Source organism: Orbicella faveolata, unplaced genomic scaffold (genome assembly GCF_042242905.1).
Source record: "Orbicella faveolata isolate gen_17 unplaced genomic scaffold, um_ofav_v1 contig_27, whole genome shotgun sequence".
In the NCBI taxonomy this organism is placed as follows: domain Eukaryota; kingdom Metazoa; phylum Cnidaria; class Anthozoa; order Scleractinia; family Merulinidae; genus Orbicella; species Orbicella faveolata.
Genome location: NW_028301555.1, coordinates 7,031,840 through 7,051,325, shown reverse-complemented (window position 1 = coordinate 7,051,325; position 19,486 = coordinate 7,031,840). Strand labels below are relative to the sequence as shown.

General features: G+C 40.4%; 5 pseudogenes across 2 annotated transcripts; all 5 read right to left on the bottom strand.

Moving 5' to 3' along the window:
• Window positions 1-2,316: 2,316 nt before the first annotated feature.
• On the bottom strand, window positions 2,317-4,186 carry LOC149107408 (cyclic GMP-AMP synthase-like receptor 3 pseudogene; annotated as a pseudogene).
• Window positions 4,187-4,278: 92 nt separating this feature from the next.
• LOC110049483 (cyclic GMP-AMP synthase-like receptor 3 pseudogene) lies at window positions 4,279-6,537 on the bottom strand (annotated as a pseudogene).
• Window positions 6,538-7,976: 1,439 nt separating this feature from the next.
• Window positions 7,977-10,777, bottom strand: LOC149107407 (cyclic GMP-AMP synthase-like receptor 3 pseudogene; annotated as a pseudogene). The gene is made up of 2 exons (XR_016209542.1): window positions 10,655-10,777; window positions 7,977-9,552 (listed from the first exon to the last, which is right to left on the bottom strand). The product of XR_016209542.1 is annotated as a cyclic GMP-AMP synthase-like receptor 3 pseudogene (transcript).
• Window positions 10,778-12,158: 1,381 nt separating this feature from the next.
• LOC149107406 (cyclic GMP-AMP synthase-like receptor 3) lies at window positions 12,159-16,221 on the bottom strand (annotated as a pseudogene).
• Window positions 16,222-16,521: 300 nt separating this feature from the next.
• Window positions 16,522-19,326, bottom strand: LOC110049509 (cyclic GMP-AMP synthase-like receptor 3 pseudogene; annotated as a pseudogene). The gene is made up of 2 exons (XR_016209523.1): window positions 19,165-19,326; window positions 16,522-17,916 (listed from the first exon to the last, which is right to left on the bottom strand). The product of XR_016209523.1 is annotated as a cyclic GMP-AMP synthase-like receptor 3 pseudogene (transcript).
• Between the last annotated feature and the right edge of the window lie 160 nt (window positions 19,327-19,486).

Sequence of the window (19,486 nt, the reverse complement as noted above, 5' to 3'; positions counted from 1 at the left end):
AGATCTTAGAAATGAAAAACTGTGTTCGGGTTGGAATCACTATACCACAAGGACAGCGGCGCGTCTCGTCAGATCAACCAAACTCAGCCCCCTAAGGCTGGGTTCCTACTTGGTTGGGTAACCAAATACGAATACTTCATGTTGTAATTATTTAATTTCTTCATTTTCCCTTTTCGTTTTCTTTTTTCTTCCCTTTCCAAGACGATACCAGTGACTGCAGAACACCCAGAGCCGTGAAATGTCTTTTCTACTAGTCATCAACTATTTGTTCATATTATTTCGCCATATGTCCACAGTTTAATATTTACTGTAACCCTGGAATTCCGTGTAAATAAAAGCGATACGCGTCGTTCGAATTCTCCTCAGTTCTCCTGTCCGCTTCTCGTCTAAAAAGTTTTATCACGCCTTGAATCACTCGGAAATTCATACAGCTCATCAATTTTGTGATTTCAACATCTTATTTTTCGGTAGTCGAGTACAGCCAAATCTGCATTAAGCGGAGACCAACAACAACAACAATCCTTTATTTAAACACGATTTTGTTTAAAGCAACAGGTTGGCTTGTGGAGTCTTGCGTCTAGCTTAAAAATTTAAAACAACATAAATATGTACAGTACCTTCGAGATGGGCGCTATTTTATGAGGATAACGAAGCTCATCAACAAGGGGATATTGTCTTGCTTTATCACCAAATTCTCAGAACGAATATTAGTTCGTATAGTGTGATCGTCCGGGTGAGTGTAGTTCTGAAAAGAACTGTTGTTGGTGACTGACGTTTCGACAACCTGAGCGGAAGTCATCTTCAGAGTCAAGTGAATAGTGTTTGTCAGTCGATGATGTTATAAGTCTGGTCCGTTGAACGTGATTGGTCAGTATAGCCATGATGGTATTGGCTGAAAGACTCGTGTAAAGTTTGTCATCAGTCATTGGTGAGTTTCGATCCGTCTATTGTTAGTGAAATAGGTCGGTTTTTGGCCCGTGTATTGTTAAGACGGTCTGTTAGAAGTCCGTTTGTCGGTTTCGTTTCTGTCGTGGATAAGTCGTTTGTAAGGCGCCGGTAGTTGTTGACATCTGTTAAGAGGCGTCTGTTCTAGGTTAGTGTACCAGCTTTCCAGAGTCAGTCGTTGAAAATAGTTTGTACTGTAGGTTAAGCACTGAGCAGAGTCCCAGTCAATGTTGTGGTTTGTCAGTTGATGATGTACAGCAATGTGATTGTTGGCATCACCATTTCTCGTGGCTCGTTTGTGTTCAGTAAGTCTCGTGTTAAGGTTTCTGCCAGTCTCACCAATGTAGGAAGCCTGGCAGTCGGAGCATTTGATCTTGTAAACTGCTCCTTGTCTGTCGTTAGGTTCGTCTCTGTCTTTCACGTTGGTCAGTAAGTGTCGTAACGTAGTTGTAGGTTTGTGGGCTACACGAATGTTGTAGGGCTGTAGGATCCGTGAGATGGTCTCAGAAGTGCCCTTAATGTAAGGTATAGTCACTGTAGTAACAGGTGTAGGGTTCCTGTTCGTAGCGTCAGCTTCAGTAGGTCGGTAAATGTTTCGTCTAATAAACTCAGCGTTGTAGTTGTTTTTGTGAAAAACACGTTCAAGGTATCTGTTTTCGTCACGTAAGCTGTCCGGTGTGTCACAAACTAGTTGCGCTCGTCTCGTCAAAGTCTTTATAGTCGTGGCTTTGTGTGAAGTCGGGTTGTAGGATGATTCGTCAAGTAATCTGTCGGTATGCGTCGGTTTTCTGTACACTGTCGTTCGTAGTTCGTTGTTGTCGCGGCTTACCAAACAGTCTAGAAAAGGAAGTTTTCCATTTTCTTCGATCTCTTTAGTAAACTGGATGTCGGCGTTCTGTTCGTTTAGGTGGTCGTGAAAATCGTCAATTTCGTCTTTGTGAACGGCGGTAAAGGTGTCGTCAACGTAGCGTAACCAAAGCGGTATCGTTTGTCGGCAAGTTGCAAGGGCGCGTTCCTCCACGTGTTGCATCACAATTTCTGCGACAACAACAGAAACAGGCGACCCCATTGCTGTTCCATGCAACTGTTTGTAGTGTTTATCGTTGTACTGAAAGTAAGTCGATGTGAGGCAAAGGTTCAGTAAGTCCATGATGTCTTCTGTAGGTAACGGTAGTTTAACAGTAGATTGTTGTATAGCGGTCTCGGTACACTGTAATGCCAACTGAAGTGGAATACTGGTGAACAGTGATTTCACATCAAAAGACACAAGTTTATAGTCGTCAGGAATCTGTACTGTCTTAATAGCGCCAATAAAGTTCTCCGTAGATTGTAGTTTGCGTCTTGATTTGTCAGTAAGGGGTTGCAGTATGGTCGTCAATTACTTAGATAGTTGATACGTAGGGGACCCACAGAATGACACTATAGGTCGCATCGGTATACCAGGTTTGTGCAGTTTAGGTAGTCCGTATTTCTTTCTCCTTCAGTGAAAACGACTGCCGCCAGTGAAGCTCAGAACCCGAAACAGGTGTCCTAATGTAGGGCTTGGCCACAAAGTAGTCACCAGACTGAACTTGAAAGCAAGGAATGAGATCAGCTGTCAACAGTATCTCATCAGTTTGCTTTTTGATGACGTCAAGCTCAACCACGGGCCCGTTGGTAGACACGGCTAAATTGACGTCAGAAGTTGATGACCACCTCTCTCTGCTATATTGTACTGTTTGGGCAACAAGACTGTCAAGCCAGCCACTTGAAAGCTGCTCAGGATCTACGTATCCTTCAGGATCTGCATACTTGCGAAATTTCGAGCGCCGACGTGTTTTGAGACGTACGTACCATGGCACATAAGTGAAATCTGTTTCCACTTCTTGCCCCCAGAGCCATGATTTTGTTGTCTTGAGAATTACCATGACACTCACTTTCTCAGCAGCTTCAGTTTGCAGCCCCTCGTACGTGCTGCCAGTGAACTCCACTTTCCGGATTGGAAGTTTGGAGTTCTGTAGGCAGTAACGCATGACCTGGCCTTCAATGACGTCTTTCACCAGAGAAATCCTTCCTTTAGATATGCCTTCCAGGACATGACCCTTCATCAGCAAGCCGCGCAAAGTGCTCATAAAACCAAGGAAGTGTTCTCCTAGTGCGCTGTCACCATTCGAGAAACGATCGGGAGGAGTGAAGCAGCAGTACTGGTCTTAGGCTTGGTTTACATCATGCTACCTCAGCAAATAAAGGATACCATCCCTTTGAATGACGGTTGTGACAACCAAAAAGAGCTCGGAAAAGAGCACGACCATGCACTTACGTTCATCGCTGTTCAAGAACTGCAATCTCTGTAATCCGTGCGAGGAAAACAACGCTTTCTCCACCGCCCTGCCATCTGTTACGTGTCTAGTTGTCGAGTGCGTGGCGGAATATTTACGAAAATTCTGGCTCAGCAGGATTTTGTCGTAAGTTTCTTGAAAGCTTGTTGCCTTTCTCTGTTTAAGATGAAAAGAGTTAAATGCATCTAACTAATGTTGTAACATAACATAAAACCTTTATTTTGACACGGTAAGAGTTAAAGCTTCACAGCTTGTGGGGTCGTGTACGCTACTGAACTAAAATACATTAATTGAAGTATATAAATATAAAATACTAGATATAGAGCTAAGAACAAGGTGCCCAAATGTAGTCGCATGTAACAGTTATTATCCGCTCTGAAGTATAGATAAGATAAGATAAGATAAGATAACTTTGTTTATTCACGGTTTTACCATCAGTCAACAAAGTTACTGGACTATCTACCTATCTGCCTAACTACAATAAATATTAAAAAAGGAAAAAAAAACTGCTTTTCATGGAGGCCGTGTCTAAAAATTTACTTAAATTAAAGATATTACTTTAAACTGTGGCGACTTAATTTAGATTTGAAATCGGTCAGTGAAGATGCTTGTCTTAGGTCTATAGACGTCTATAGGTAAGTTGTTCCACAACTGAGCTCCGCTGTACGAAAAACCTCTCTTAAGATTTACAATTTCGAGGTTGTGAAAGAACTAATTCAGTGCGGTATTCCTTAAACGACAAGCATTTACGTTGTCACGATATACGAATCTTGATCTCAGATAATCAGCTGTCATACCATTTAATGTTTTATACATTAGGATAGACTTCCGTTCCAATCTTTGATAGTAGAGTCTTCGCCACCCTAGTGCCCGGAACAAATCATCCAAATTACTATCATAGTTCAAAGACATTAGAGTGCGAGCTGCGCGATTTTGAAGCCTTTGCAGTTTTTCAGAAAGGCCCTTGTTACAGTTACCCCACACTACATTGCAATAATCAAAATGTGGTTGAACAGGGCTATTATAAACTTTAATTAAAACATTAAATGGAGTGAGATGCCGAATTCGTTTAATTGCACCAATGGCACAAGCTATCGTCTTAAAGGTATTTTCAATATGACACTCCCAGTTTATATTTTGATCGACATAAACTTCAAGGGATTTAGCGGAGGTTACTTGTTATTTTTTGCCTAAAAACATCCCTTCAGTATCTTTTGACTGTTTAAATCGAGTCCTTTGTCTGTTTTAAGTGAATGGGTGGTTAAAAACTTCTATCTAATTTTAAAAACCCAGCGGTGATTCTTTAGTATAGAGACCAACTCCAGCTGTCCGTTTGAGGCGTCTACTAGAAGTGCCGTTAAGAGAGACTACTTCCGGCATTGAGTGCGCTACAAGAAACTAGCCCCCGGGGAAACTCCCATATAAAAAGGACGGGGGTGTTCGTTGGAAATTTTGAAAAGAATCCTTGAGAGGTACCAAGATCCTGTTTTGTGGACGTGGCTTGAAATTTCTTTTTTGACCTCTAAGAGGTACCAATTCTGAAAAAACACATCCTGTGCACATCTTTGAACATACTTTTATCTTTGCTAAACGAGAAGCCATGTGCTCAAGTACTTTTTGGTTTAAATCCTTCAGGAGGTTCATTCGTGGCTGCCAGTAGTTAGGTAGTTGTCTATCCGTCAAAGAGCTATGCAGTTTTCCGAGAAAACCTGGAAAGTGTTCCTCTAGCGAACGGTCTCCAGACCAATTTTCAATCGTGTTAGTCATGTAGTGCATAAAGGCGGTCTTCAAGTGATATGATGTCAGTGTTGCAAACCTCGTTTCTTTTTTTAGGATGGTTTTGACGATTCTAAGGAGTTCGCGTCTACAGCCATCTTCTTTATCTATTTTCTTCAGCATCTTTTTTTCCCTGAGTGAGAGGAGCTCAGCATCAGAAACAGGTCTTCTCCCTTCGTAAGGCTTGGCCACGTAGTAGTCGCCGGACCCAATTTGAAAGCATATGACAAGATCAACTGATAACAGAGTTTCCTTCGCTCCGGTGGCATCAAGAATGATATCAAGCTTGACAGCGGGTCCGTGAGAGGACACTCTTAAGCAAACAGGTGACAGTGGTAACTTCATCTCAAAGGCATTCTTAGCTTTGGTGACAAGACTGTAGAACCAAGCCAGTCTAATCTGTGCAGGAATTATATATCCCCATTGGTCAACGTATCTACGGAGAAGTGTCGAGTTGATGTCTTCTTTAATCTTAGCATAGCCTGGTACCTCTTCAACTACCACTTCTAAGTCGGTCGTGTCCAGAACTACCATGAGATCCGCTTCATCGGCGGCCTCGCACTTTAGCCCTTCGTAAATGCTGCTGGTGTATTCTAGTCTCAGTAGAGGCAGCGGAGAGTTTCTTTTGCAGTAAGGAATGATTTCGTCTTCAACGTAATCTTTCACCAGCTTTTTGGCGCGTGGCATCTTCTCTTTGCTGATCTTTACATTGTCATTGAAAATTTTTCGAAGAGTTCTTGTTAGTGAGTCGCCTTTTCTAGGCTCTTTCGGTAACGCCCACATGACCTAATGCATAATGGACGAGAAAGGTTTCATAGATACGCAATTCTCTCCGGCCATGTTAAATATTTACATCGAGTAAAGATATTGGTTCGCGACTCTGTAACAGACATAGTAAGAAACGAGAGACGGAAGCAGAGTCAATTTTTTAGCGATCACAAGCTTTCGACGCTGTCAATGTGCGTCTTTCTCAAGTGAATATGGCGGGAATCGACACGTTCCGCCGTTTAACACCTTGTGGACACAGTCCACAAGTTGGAAGAGAGTAAGGCGGCTATCATAACTTGAGAAGAAAACAACTTTAGAAGGAGAATTCGTGAGGCCTTGGAAATTCTGAGCCAGTCCCCCACGCTCAATCGAGACCGTGGATTTGAACTTCCAGCCCCATACGGGAATGTTTTGGCGCATGACTTGGTTCAACCAAGCTCACGGGACACATAGATTTCCGCCATACTCACTTGAGAAAGATTTTTTTTTACACTGGAAAATCGACCAAGTGACTCGTGGAATATTTCACAACACATCACGAAAAAGGCCAGCCACCTTCTCAGCAAAAATTATGTACTTTAAATAGCAAATAACTAATGGACACTTCAAACTTTGACTCTAGCCAAAACAAATCTTGCCCTTGGTTAAGGTGTCATCTCATCACAAGATTGTTTTCATTTCTACATACCAGTTTAGTCAGGGGTGGATAGCGTTATCCATTTATATCTATCCATTTTTAGTCTAAATCTTCTGGCGTTCTATCACGGATGGCGTTCTCTGATTGGCTACGCTACTTACTATCTATTCTGTGATAGATAGTGAGTAGCGTAGCATGCAGTGTGCGCTCGTTAACGAAATGACGGCCGCTTCTCGGCGTTTTTGAAGTGTCTGTGAAGAGTATTTAGATAAAGGTTTGAACGACTAGTAGATTTTTACTAAAACAATTAGATTATTCGCTCTCGATTCTATGCGTGATAGTTGACGAGGGCGCAGCCCGAGTCAACTATCACGCGATAGAAATCTCAAGCACATAATCTAATTGTTTAATATCTATACTTAACCTTTGCAATACACTGTTGCATTTTTTTTAGTTTCAGTCTCCCGATACCCGATATTTTCCTGCCAAAATTTGCTCTTTCTCCGAATTGATGTAATCTTGGTATTCGGCAAATCCAGCGTTTGATTCAAACGATGCAGTTTCTCTGCTTTATCTCTTTTTACAGAACTGATCGCTAGAAAACTCATGTCTACTTTAACAAATACCAACCTAATGATGCAAACAACAGAGATTCTCAGGGGTAACTTCCACACAGAAAGATCCTTGGTTTCTTCCACCACTCACGACTTACTACTGCTGTTAGCTACTGCTTCGGAACATTTTTAGACACCAGACAAATAACTTGATCGATCATACATAGGTCATGGCTGGTTCTTGTATGAACTTGCTGTTGTCCTAGAAAACATAAATGGGATTCTGGAAAGCGCTGTATGCCCTAAGTAGGAAGATCTCATCGACATTGTAAACAACGCGTGGCAAAAATACACTCCGTTGAAATTACCCCTGTCAACAGCTATCTCTAAATTTGCTTTAAAAGAATCCCCCACAACACTTTTACATGTAATATGTCTAATTTTTTTTGTTTTAATTTTTCACTCATAATATAATCCGAAAACACCTTGGCATTTCAGCTAACAACAGCAGAGAATCCTCTACTTTGCTTCTTATTATTACCTTACGTTCTGACTTCGACTGTTAGTGTTAGGAGAACACCGATCGTAAGGTCAACTAACTGATTAAAATACATGTCACGTCATCCCCTGTTTGGTATCGTTTGGTTGCCACGTCATCTCTAGTTCGGCATTCGGAAAAAAGCCAGCCGCATATACGATTATATCAGACAAGACACAAATGTATCGTTTTCGACCCCAGAGCTCTTCTCTTTTGTGCATGACCCTGTCGAGAAAGCCAAGGGTCTAGGCTCTAGAATGCTAACGTATTTCTTGTATGGTTTTCACGCACGGTTAACTGTAGTTGCAATTCGAAATGTTCGTTAAAATGATATCATTAGCCCTTCTAACGAATTTTACAATAGCTCATATATATAAATTAAATCCCTGATTTGTTACTTTGTCTTGTGACGTGGTAATAAGCTACACAACAACAACAACAACAACAACAACAACTAGCTTTATTTGCATGACCATAATTACATACAGTGTTGCAAAAGCTTTCGTAAACTAAAATTGAAACGGTGACGATTATCGTGATCAAATAATAATGTTATGATGCAGCAATCAAGTTACATTGGTTTGATTTGAAAGTAGAATATTGCGCAGATCAAAGCAAGATGAAATAAATTTTGCTAATTAAATATTAATATAATGATTTGAAGAAGTCATAAGTTCGCTAATGGCTCTTAACGAAGATAATTGTTCAAAAGTCGGAATGATATGTTCTATTTTTTTCATAAAATTTGTTTCTTAGAATAGAGTATTTATTGCAATATATTAGAAAGTGAGATTCGTCTTCAATTTGATTAGAAGCACAAATAGGGCATCCACCAGTCTCAATTCTTACTTTGTGATTGCCTTTCCTAAATTTCACTAGTTCTTTTCTTTCGCTTAGTTTGCTTGTTAGGCCTAAATAAGAGGAGGGTGTAGAGTTCGATGAGATCATTGTCTGTTTGAAAACAATGAAAAATAGCGAAACTGTTCGCTATTCAAGAATCCGATCCCTTTCTACTTCGCTATTCAGGATCCTTTTCAGACGATATGCCATGTTCTTCATCACCACCTCATCAATGTCTTCCAGAACGTTTACGCCACCCAGCCAGTAGTGCGCAAGATTTCCATTCTCCAGGGCCTTCCGCAGCTCCCCAAGAAAGCCGACAAAGTGTTCCCCCAGCGAGTTCCGGCTGGTCCAGTTTCCACGTTTTTCTTTTATATAATGCATGTAGGCTGTCTTCAAGTGGTACGACTCGAGTCTACCGAGCGAGGTTCGCTCCCTGTTCACGATGGTTTTGACGATTCTGAGGAGCTCGTGCCTACAGCCATGATCTCTATCCATGTATTCTAAGATACTTTTTTCCTTTAATGAAAACGACTGTCTCCACAGAAGATCTCGATTGGAAACTGGTCTACGCCCTGTATACGGCTTGGCCACATAGTAGCTCATGTCTGGCCCGACCTGAAAGCAAGGAACAAGATCTGCTGATAATAACTTCTGGCTTGTTCCCTTCTTGACGATATCAAGCTGAACTGCTGGGCCATGGGCTCGCACAACCATGTTTACATTAGAAGCTCTGAAATTATTGACTGCTTGGACAACAAGACTGTAGAACCAGCCATTTCGAAGGCGTTTAGCATTTATGTAGCCCTCCGCGCTTACATAATCACGGGTGCGAAACTTTGAGTCACTTCTTGCCTCGAGCCGGGCATAACCAGGTACTCCGCAGCCTTCGAGTACAACTTCTGACTTAGTCGTCTGCAGCACTACCATGACGTCGACTTCATCGGCAGCTTCCGTTTTAAGCCTCTCATACACGCTCCCTGTGTACTCCAGCCTCAAGATTGGAAGTGTGGAATACTGCCGACAGTACTTCATGACCTGGTCTTCAATATAATCTTTCACCAGCCTTCTACTGTCAGACGTCTCATCCTCGGAAATCTTCACGTACTTTACGGAATAATTACGAAGCTTCCTCGTTAACGAATCTCCTCTGGTGGCCTGTGCTTGTGCCATTATCTGATTAAAAAAAAAGACCAATTACTATTCAAAATCATTAATTAAATCAATGACAAGATGTTCTCGAAGGAAATACTAAAGCAACGTATTCTGATGGAGATGTCAGTACAAACGAGGCTGCGGCTCTATCCAACTGAGGGGAGGAGGTGATGCGGGGTGATGCGGGGCGGATGGTGGATGGTGGGGGGGGGGGGGGGGGAGGGGGGAGGTATACAACCCATTTCGCAGCCTACTTTTTGCCCAAATCCAGATACATTCCCATTTTGCGATTTCCCGTCCTAGTGACCCAAATCACACTTTTCTAGTGAAAATATAGGCAAATCCCAACAGTAAAAGGATCCCCTGTACCATTCCTCGTTCTTCTCTCCCTATCATGGCATATTTCTCCAATCCTGTCATAATATAACCTGCCTGTCCTATACATACGTTTACACTCGGGAAACATAATTTAAGTGTACCAAATCTCCGAAATAAATGTTCAGGTTTTACTCCCAACCTTTCACCAGGCGTCTTATTAGAACGAGTGTTTTAAATAATCTATTTTCAGCCAAACTGATCGCTGTAAACTTACAAGATGTGAACGGTGTAAAGCTGTACTGAGGACGAGAATAATAATAATAATTCCAAAACACAAATTTATATCTTCCCAGGCCAGGATTTGTTGTCATCCGCCGAAACGAAAGCGAATATGTCGACTAAAGGAGTACGGCTACATTATATTTGTCTCACTTTCGGATCGATCAAAATTACTGAACAATAGCGGCCCTACAACTTCGAAGGATTAAAATGGCGTTTATAATTCAAAATATTCGAAGGCGAGGATTGCTTTAAAATCACCTCTGAAAACAGTTGTATTTACGTCGTCAATTCTCAATGCTGTCTGCCCAGTCAAGCAGCTAAAATTAAAATTAAGGAATTAATAGATATGTTCTATACAGAGACAACTTATTTAGTTCGTTTGATATCGAGCGATGGAAGAAAGACTCGGTAATTCGCTACCATATTTAATAGCACATTGTAAACAAACGTGACAGTAGTTTCTTTTGAAAATGTGTGCTCCTCTTTCAAATACAGCGGTAAAGTACAGTCGCTAACAACTTACCTGATTTTTGCAAGGCGTGAAATCGCGAAATGGTGAAAATTAGTCAATCCCAAGCAAAAAGATCCTAGGTAATAAATGTATTGATGTCTTGTGTTAAGTACAAAGTGCAAACTGCTATTTTCAACCAATCCGAGTCTCTCTCAGAGCTTGTCACGCTACTTCCGGTTTTTCTCGGAAAAATGTTTATAATTTCCAGGAATCTAATCCGTTACTTGGGTTTATAATATAACTGAACAAAATAATCTCGAGCTTATAATGTTTTCAAAGCGCTAAGAAGCTTCCAAAAAAAAATCCACTTTTAAACATTTCATGGACAGTTATAAGGACCTGGACCATGTTATAGTCTAGGTTTTTTATTTACTAGTTTCAATTGTTAGACTTGATTCGATGCTTTCCTTTTTAATATTTTAGTGTGTCTCATATTTTAGTTTTTTATATTGTCGTTGCCGGTATCTTTGAGAAACTTTCCATATTGTTAATCTTTATAGTTCATCTTTTTATTCCGTAAATATTTATATGAGGGCCACTGGTTTTTCACTCCTTCCATCGTTCATTTGTTCGCCCATTGGTCAATCATCATTAACCATTTTATACGCATTAGTAAGTTATGAAGATGACAGATTTAACAATCTTAATGTGTACAGTGTTTTAATTTTTATTATACATTGAACTCACTATCTCTTCTCTGGTTGGCCGAAAGCGTACAGTGAATTTTCGAAATCAGCGCCTGTGACGTCATAACTGCAGATTATACAATAATCATGTCAAGGACACTCAAGGTCACGGGTAGTCATGTCATGTATGACCACGGTGCATGATTTCTAAGGGTAATCATGTCAACTTCGCTTCGGCTTCGGCTGATAACCCCTACCTGGACCTTGATTATTCTGGATATCACAAAAACCTCATCAAATAATTGTTTAACATCTGCTAGGTAAACAAAGACCAAGAAAGGACTGTTCGCAAAAATAAGGAAAAAAAAATTGTGTCACCATTTTCTCTTAAGTATGATATATGCCTTTGATAGTTGTCTACCTAAAATATAAGCACATGGGGAAAAAAAATGCTATTCTAAGAGTTTTCTGTAAATCATTTTTAGGGATTTACTCACAGTGTAATTTCATATTCGAGGGTTCTTACTTTCGGATAAAATCACGAACGCTTTTATTAAGTAAAACTAATTAATTTGTTTAATTAATTAATTAATTAGTCAATCAATTAATCAGATGGCGCCCCATGTCAATCAAAATTACCAGTGTTTTGTTCATATTATTTCGCCATATGTCCACAGTTTAATATTTTCTGTAACCCTGGAATTCCGTGTAAATAAAAGCGATACGCATCGTTCGAATTCTCCTCAGTTCTCCTGTCCGCTTCTCGTCTAGAAAGTTTTATCACGCCTTGAATCACTCGGAAATTCATACAGCTCATCAATTTTGTGATTTTCAATATCTTCTTTTTCGGTAGTCGAGTACAGCCAAATCTACATTAAGCGGAGACCAACAACAACATCAATCCTTTATTTAAACACGATTTTGTTTAAAGCAACAGGTTGGCTTGTAGGGTCTTGCGTCTATCTTAAAAATTTAAAAAAACATAAATATGTACAGTGCATGCAAAAGTACGCTCGTGCAAAAGTCTATTCGATGTAAATTATTTCTGAGGCACGATATTGAGTACTTGTGTCAGAAATGCAAAGAACAAATGAAAAACATTGCTAAAAAAAAATTTTTAACTGATCACTCCGTGAGGAAATCTCTTCACCTTCAGGTTGATAACTTGAACTTTGCTACGATTGCCATCGCAAAAAGTCTATCAAGAAGCGAATTGAATATCCGATTCCTACCTACAACTTGGATTTTCCAAGTTAAAAATCACTAGCAAAAACAAATTTCATGACAAAACCACGCGGCTTTAGTCGTTTTCAGCTGTGAGTAAATTTCCAACTCAAATGTATTCTGTCCATCAATCTCAAATGTTTTTTCCTAAATTTAATTAGTTTGATTTACATCTTACTAAACAATTATTGCATTCTCTAGGTTAACTTCATGTACCCTGGATTAAAACAGGTTAAAGACGTAGCCAAAACAAACATTTGAAGAAAAAGCAGTCATGATTTCTGCTGATCGCACCTTTTGTTTTATCCAGTCTTTTATAACTTATTTAACTTTCACAACTTCATTGAATATAAAACTGCACATCGCTTTGGCTGAAGATTGTTGATTGGATATTTCAGAACTAACAAATCTTTTTGTGATCTTCTCTCTTTAAGACCAAGTTCTTTCGAGTTAACATTGCAGATCAGCATCGAAATTCTCTTTACAATTTCAGAACGACTAAAGGTCCACAGGTGATGAGGATAACGAAACTCATCAACAAGGGGATATTGTCTTGATTTATCACCAAATTCTCAGAACGAATATTATAGGAAATGCATGGCAATCAACAATGAGAATTAGGAAACCAATATGTTTGTTTGGCCAGAAAAACTTTGTTCATTTCTGCCCTACTGTTCAGGATCCTTTCCAAGCGATTTGCCATCTTTTCGAGCAGCTCTTGGTCGATTTCTCCTAGAAGATTAACGCCATGTAGCCAGCGGTGAAGAAGGTTTCTATTCTCCAGAGCAATTTGCAGCTCCCCAAGGAATCCAAGGAAGTGATCGGCTAGTGCGTTCTCTCCATCCCACATCTGATTACGCTTGCTTATGTAGTGCATGAGGGCAGTCTTCAGATGGTATGAAGGTAGTCTTCCCAAGGGCCCTGGCTCCCACGTCACTATCGTTTTCACGATCCTAAAAAGTTTGTGCCTACAGCCATTGTCATCATCGTCCATGTTCTCAAGCATTTCTTTGTCCTTCAGTGAAAACCACTGCCGCCAGTGAAGCTCAGAACCCGAAACAGGTGTCCTAATGTAGGGCTTGGCCACAAAGTAGTCACCAGACTCAACTTGAAAGCAAGGAATGAGATCAGCTTTCAACAGTATCTCATCAGTTTGCTTTTTGATGACGTCAAGCTCAACCACGGGCCCGTTGGTATACACGGCTAAATTGACGTCAAAAGTTGATGAGTACCTCTCTCTGCTATATTGTACTGCTTGGGCAACAAGACTGTAAAGTCAGCCACTTGAAAGCTGCTCAGGATCTATGTATCCTTCAGGATCTGCATACTTGCGAAATTTCGAGCGCCGACATGTTTTGAGACGTACGTACCATGGCACATAAGTGAATTCTGTTTCCACTTCTTGCCCCCAGAGCCATGATTTCGTTGTCTTGAGAATTACCATGACACTCACTTTTTCATCATCTTCAGTTTGCAGCCCCTCGTGCACGCTGCCAGTGAACTCCACTTTCCGGATTGGAAGTTTGGAGTTCTGTAGACAGTAACGCATGACCTGGCCTTCAATGACGTCTTTCACCAGCTTTCTAGTAGAAGCCATATCAACCTCGTGGACCTTGACATAACTGAAGGAATAATCACGAAGCTTCCTCGTTAGGGAGTCGTCTGCTTGTGCCCAAGGCCAAAGCCACGATATCTATAAATGCATAAGTAAAAGGAATGTGAACTGGACAGCAATTCTCACCCAAATACCCTGATGTGGTCATGATAAACGGGTAGAGGTATATTGCTCCCACCAAACAAAGCAAAAAAGAGAAAATTCTCAGGAACATGTGACCACCTCTCCCTCTCCCTTCCTACTCCCACAAAAAGAAAAAAAGTCCTTTGTGCCATCCTTTTGTTTTAATGATTAATTAATTAATTAATTAATTAATTAATTAATCAATCGAATTTATCTTTGTGCGAGTTAAAGTATCTATCAGGAAGTACAGCTGCTAAATTACAATGCTCCAATTCAATAATGATTTATCACCCTTTGGCTGTTTCCCCAAGGTATGAAGAGCTTTTTGATAAGCCAATATTGCTACCATAGGTTAATCAAAGCATGCAAACGACCATAGTGCAGTTAGTTTACGTAATATATCAAACACGAAAGACTGTGTTTGACCACATTTCCAAACACCTAGAAGAGGGTTCAAAATACGACGCGTAGCGGGATATTTTTGACGAACTTCGTGGTGTTTGGAAATGTAGTCAAATACTGTCTTGAGTGTTTGATATGTCTTCTCAATCGAAACTAAAACTAAGGAGAAAATGGAGAAAACAAATCGTAAAAATCTATGCTAATTATGATCAGATATCCAATCAACGTCACGGTCATGATTTCCTTTGTTTAAACTTAATGAATTATTAATGAGTTTGAGCACATTAGGTATGATTAAAGAAATAATCGCACATTGTTTTTGTCAAGGCGTTTCTCTCCGTCTGTTTTTGAGGGTCACGCTTAAGAGAAATCTCCCTATTTTGCAGAGCAAACCATTATTTTTACCTTCCCTCTAAGGAGTTTGTTTCTTTCGCCTTCACTTTCAATGATCCTTGAACAACGGTTCGCTACGAGAGAAATCCTTCCTTTAGATATGCCTTCCAGGAGATGACCCTTCATCAGCAAGCCGCGCAGTGTGTTCATAAAACCAAGGAAGTGTTCTCCCAGTGCGATATCACCATTCCAGAAACGATCGGGAGGAGTGAAGCAGCAGTAATGGTTAAAGGCTTGGTTCACATCATGCGAACTCAGCAAATAAAGGACGCCATCCCTTTGAATGACGGTTGTGACAACCAAAAAGAGCTCGGAAAAGAGCTCAACCATGCACTTACGTTCATCGCTGTTCAAGAACTGCAATCTCTGTAATCCGTGCGAGGAAAACAACGCTTTCTCCACCGCCCTGCCATCTGTTATGTGTCTAGTTGTCGAGTGCGTGGCGGAATATTCACGAAGATTCTGGCTCAGCAGGATTTTGTCGCAAGTTTCTTGAAAGCTTGTCGCCCTTCTCTGTTTAAGATGAAAAGAGTTAAATGCATCTAACTAATTTTGTAACATAACATAACATAACATAACATAAAACCTTTATTTTGACACGGTAAGAGTTAAAGCCTCACAGCTTGTGGGGTCGTGTACGCTACTCAACTAAAATACATTAATTGAAGTATATAAATATAAAATACTAGATATAGAGCTAAGAACAAGGTGCCCAAATGTAGTCGAATGTAACAGTTATTATCCGCTCTGAAGTATAGATAAGATAAGATAAGATAAGATAACTTTGTTTATTCACGGTTTTACCATCAGTCAACAAAGTTACTGGACTATCTACCTATCTGCCTAACTACAATAAAAATTAAAAAAGGAAAAAAAAACTGCTTTTCATGGAGGCCGTGTCTAAAAATTTACTTAAATTAAAGATATTACTTTAAACTGTGGCGACTTAATTTAGATTTGAAATCGGTCAGTGAAGATGCTTGTCTTAGGTCTATAGACGTCTATAGGTAAGTTGTTCCACAACTGAGCTCCGCTGTACGAAAAACCTCTCTTAAGATTTACAATTTCGAGGTTGTGAAAGAACTAATTCAGTTCGGTATTCCTTAAACGACAAGCATTTACGTTGTCACGATATACGAATCTTGATCTCAGATAATCAGGTGTCATACCATTTAATGTTTTATACATTAGGATAGAGTTCCATAGCTCGCAGACATTATGGTGCGAGCTGCGCCATTTTGAAGCCTTTGCAGTTTTTCAGAAAGGCCCTTGTTACAGTTACCCCACACTACATTGCGATAATCAAAATGTGGTTGAACAAGGCTATTATAAACTTTAATTAAAACATTATTAAATGGAATGAGATGCCGAATTCGTTTAATTGCACCAATGGCACAAGCTATCTATTTAGAGGTATTTTCAATATGACACTCCCAGTTTATAGTTTGATCGATATAAACTTCAAGAGATTTAGCGGAGGTTCCTTGTTATTTTTTGCCTAAAAACATCCCTTCAGTATCTTTTGACTGTTTAAATCGAGTCCTTTGTCTGTTTTAAGTGAATGGGTGGTTAAAAACTTCTATCTAATTTTAAAAACCTAGCGGTGATTCTTTAGTATAGAGACCAACTCCAGCTGTCCGTTTGAGGCGTCTACTAGAAGTGCCGTTAAAAGAGACTACTTCCGGCATTGAGAGCGCTACAAGAAACTAGCCCCCGGGGAAACTCCCATATAAAAGGACGGGGGTGTTCGTTGGAAATTTTGAAAAGAATCCTTGAGAGGTACCAAGATCCTGTTTTGTGGGCGTGGCTTGAAATTTCTTTTATGACCTCTAAGAGGTACCAATTCTGAAAAAACACATCCTGTGCACATCTTTGAACATACCTTCATCTTTGCTAAACGAGAAGCCATGTGCTCAAGTACTTTTTGGTTTAAATCCTTCAGGAAGTTCATTCGTGGCTGCCAGTAGTTAGGTAGTTGTCTATCCGTCAAATAGCTCTGCAGTTTTCCGAGAAAACCTGGAAAGTGTTCCTCTAGCGAACGGTCTCCAGACCAATTTTCGGTCGTGTCAGTCATGTAGTGCATAAAGGCGGTCTCAAGTGATATGATGTCAGTCTTGCAAACCTCGTTTCTTTTTTTAGGATGGTTTTGACGATTCTAAGGAGTTCGCGTCTACAGCCATCTTCTTTATCTATTTTTTTCAGCATCTTTTTTTCCCTGAGTGAGAATGATTGCCTCCAGAGGAGCTCAGCATCAGAAACAGGTCTTCTCCCTTCGTAAGGCTTGACCACGTAGTAGTCGTCGGACCCAATTTGAAAGCATAAGACAAGATCAACTGGTAACAGAGTTTCCTTCGCTCCGGTGGCATCAAGAATGATATCAAGCTTGACAGCGGGTCCGTGAGAGGACACTCTTAAGCAAACAGGTGACAGTGGTAACTTCATCTCAAAGGCATTCTTAGCTTTGGTGACAAGACTGTAGAACCAAGCCAGTCTAATCTGTGCAGGAATTATATATCCCCATGGGTCAACGTATCTACGGAGAAGTGTCGAGTTGATGTCTTCTTTAATCTTAGCATAGCCTGGTACCTCTGGTACCTCTTCAACTACCACTTCTAAGTCGGTCGTGTCCAGAACTACCATGAGATCCGCTTCATCGGCGGCCTCGCACTTTAGCCCTTCGTAAATGCTGCTGGTGTATTCTAGTCTCAGTAGAGGCAGCGGAGAGTTTCTTTTGCAGTAAGGAATGATTTCGTCTTCAACGTAATCTTTCACCAGCTTTTTGGCGCGTGACATCTTCTCTTGCTGATCTTTACATTGTCATTGAAAAGTTTTCGAAGAATTCTTGTTAGTGAGTCGCCTTTTCTGGGCTCTTTCGCTAACGCCTACATGACCTAATGCATAATGGATGAAAAAGGTTTTATAGATACGCAATTCTCTCCGGCCATGTTAAATATTTACATCGAATAAAGATATTGTTTCCCGACTCTGTAACAGACATAGTAAGAAACGAGAGACGGAAGCAGAGTCAATATTTTAGCGATCAAAAGCTTTCGCGCTGTCAATGTGCGTCTTTCTCAAGTGAATATGGCGGAGATCGACACGTTCCGCCGTTTAACACCTTGTGGACACAGTCCACAAGTTGGAAGAGAGTAAGGCGGCTATCATAGCTTGAGAAGAAAACAACTTTAGAAGGAGAATTCGTGAGGCCTTGGAAATTCTGAGCCAGTCCCCCACGCTCAATCGAGACCGTGGATTTGAACTTCCAGCCCCATACGGGAATGTTTTGGCGCATGACTTGGTTCAACCAAGCTCACGGGACACATAGATTTCCGCCATACTCACTTGAGAAAGATTTTTTTTTACACTGGAAAATCGACCAAGTGACTCGTGGAATATTTCACAACACATCACGAAAAAGGCCAGCCACCTTCTCAGCAAAAATTATGTACTTTAAATAGCAAATAACTAATGGACACTTCAAACTTTGACTCTAGCCAAAACAAATCTTGCCCTTGGTTAAGGTGTCATCTCATCACAAGATTGTTTTCATTTCTACATACCAGTTTAGTCAGGGGTGGATAGCGTTATCCATTTATATCTATCCATTTTTAGTCTAAATCTTCTGGCGTTCTATCACGGATGGCGTTCTCTGATTGGCTACGCTACTTACTATCTATTCTGTGATAGATAGTGAGTAGCGTAGCACGCAGTGTGCGCTCGTTAACGAAATGACGGCCGCTTCTTGGCGTTTTTGAAGTGTTTGTGAAGAGTATTTAGATAAAGGTTTGGACGACTAGTAGATTTTTACTAAAACAATTAGATTATTCGCTCTCGATTCTATGCGTGATAGTTGACGAGGGCGCAGCCCGAGTCAACTATCACGCGATAGAAATCTCAAGCAAATAATCTAATTGTTTAATATCTATACTTAACCTTTGCAATACACTGTTGCATTTTTTTTAGTTTCAGTCTCCCGATACCCGATATTTTCCTGCCAAAATTTGCTCTTTCTCCGAATTGACTTAATCGTGGTATTCGGCAAATCCAGCGTTTGATTCAAACGATGCAGTTTCTCTGCTTTATCTCTTTTTACAGAACTGATCGCTAGAAAACTCATGTCTACTTTAACAAATACCAACCTAATGATGCAAACAACAGAGATTCTCAGGGGTAACTTCCACACAGAAAGATCCTTGGTTTCTTCCACCACTCACGACTTACTACTGCTGTTAGCTACTGCTTCGGAACATTTTTAGACACCAGACAAACAACTTGATCGATCATACATAGGTCATGGCTGGTTCTTGTATGAACTTGCTGTTGTCCTAGAAAACATAAATGGGATTCTGGAAAGCGCTGTATGCCCTAAGTAGGAAGATCTCATCGACATTGTAAACAACGCGTGGCAAGAATACACTCCGTTGAAATTACCCCTGTCAGCAGCTATCTCTAAATTTGCTT